The 2,099-nt window shown below is 32.9% G+C and overlaps 1 protein-coding gene across 4 annotated transcripts in view; it reads right to left on the bottom strand.

Moving 5' to 3' along the window:
* The window catches only part of TEC (tec protein tyrosine kinase), a 137,836-nt gene that overhangs the window by 106,438 nt on the left and 29,299 nt on the right, over window positions 1-2,099 (bottom strand). The window lies entirely within an intron of this gene.

Genomic DNA, 2,099 nt, shown 5'->3' with positions numbered 1-2,099 from the left:
ATATCAGTTTTCATTTAAAACAAATAGATCCTATACCAACATTTTAAGAAGACAAATTACACGTGTTTAATTTTTTAAACTTCAACTATACTCTTTTATAGATTTCTATAATATTGTTATATATGTGACATTTCTAATAAAGTTTTGCTTATAAAAATATTTTACTACAGTTCAGTATAAGAACAAAAAAATAAAACTACCTTAATAAAAAAAGAAAATTGGCTGTGCCAATTTGCAATCCCACCAACAGTGTACGAGGGTTCCCTTTTCTCCACATCCTCATAACACTTGCCGTTTTCTGATTTATTGATAATAGCCATTCCGACAGATGTGAAGTGACATATCATGGTGATTTTAATTGGCATTTCTCTTATGATTAGTGACCTTCAGTATCTTTCATATGTCTATTGGCCATCTGTATTTCCTCTTTGGAGAAATACCTATTCAGGTCCTCTGCCCATTTTTTAATTGGATTGTTTGTTTTTGTTGTTGTTGAGTCATGAGTTCTTTATACATTTTGGACATTATCCCTTTATCAGATGTGTCATAGGGAAATATCTTCTCTTATTCCATAGGTTGTCTTTTCATTTTAATGGTTTCTTTTGCTGTGCAAAACTTTTTAGTTTGATGTAGTCTCTCATTTGTTTATTGTTTCATTTCCCTTGACTGAGGAGATATATCAGAAAAAAAAAATACTAATAGCAATATCAGAGCGTTTACTAGCTGTGTTTTCTTCTAGAGGTTTTATGGTTTCAGATCTTACATTTAAGTCTTTAATCCATTTTGAGTTTACTCTTGTATATGGTGTAAGAAGGTGGTCCAGTTTCATTTATTTGCATGTATCCATCCAGTTTTCCTAACACCATTCATTGAAGAAACGATCTTTACCCCCACAGTATATTCTTGCCTCCTTTGTCAGATTAAATGACCATATAGGAGTGGATTTATTTCTGGGCTCTCTATTTTGTTCCACTGATCTATGTATCTGTGTTTATGCCAGTACCATGCTGTTTTAATTGCTAGAGCTTGTAGTACAGTTTGATATCAGGTAGTATGATATCTCCAAATTTGTTCTTCTTTCTCAGGATTGCTGTGGCTATTTGGGGATCTTTTATGGCTCCATAAAATTTTTTAAATTATTTGTTCTAGCTCTCTGAAAAATGTCATTGGTATTTTGATAGGGATTGCACTGAAACTATAGATTGCTTTGGGTAGTATGGCCATTTTAATGACGTTGATTCTTCCTACCCATGAGCACGATATATGCTTCCATTTACATGTATTCAATTTCTTTTTCCAATGACGAAATTTTCTGAGAACAGGTCTTTTACCTCCTTGGTTAATTTGATTCCCAGGTGTTTTATAGTTTTCGATGCACTTATAAATGGGATTGTTTTCTTAATTTCTCTTTCTGAAAGTTCATCATTGGTATATAAAAGTGCAACCAACTTCTGAGTATTAATTTTGTATCCTGATACTTTACTGAATTCATTGGTTGGTTCTAATGGTTTTTTGGTGGAATCTTTAGGGTTCTCTATATATAGTATCATGTCACTGGCAAATAATGACAATTTTACTTTTTCCTTTCCAATTCGGATACCTTTTATTTCTCGTTCTTGTCTTATTGCCGTGGCTCAGACTTCCAATACAACGTTGAAGAAGAGTGTTGAAAGTGGGCGTCCTTGTCTTGTTCCTGATCTTAAGGAGAATGCTTTTAGCCTTTCCTCACCGAGTCTGATGTTAGCTGTATGTCTGTCATATATGGCCTTTCTTATGTTGAGGTATGTTCCCTCTATTCCCACTTTGCAGAGAGTTTTTATCATAACCGGATGCTGGATTTTGTCGAACGCTTTTTCTGCAAATATTGATATGTTATATGGTTTTTATCTTTCAACTTGTTAATGTGGTGTATCACATTAATTGATTTGTGGATATTTTACCAACCTTGCATCCCAGGAATAAATCCAACTTGATCATGATGTATGATATTTTTAACATATTGCTGAATTTGTTTTGCTAATATTTTGTTGAGAATTTTTGCATCAATGTTCATAAGAGATACTGGCCTATAGTTTTTTGGGGCTTTTTTTATTTTTTTT

This window comes from Pteropus vampyrus, unplaced genomic scaffold (genome assembly GCF_000151845.1).
Source record: "Pteropus vampyrus isolate Shadow unplaced genomic scaffold, Pvam_2.0 Scaffold77, whole genome shotgun sequence".
Taxonomy (NCBI): Eukaryota; Metazoa; Chordata; class Mammalia; order Chiroptera; family Pteropodidae; genus Pteropus; species Pteropus vampyrus.
The sequence above is the reverse complement of the archived record's forward strand: the minus strand, read 5'-3'. Positions and strand labels throughout refer to the sequence as shown.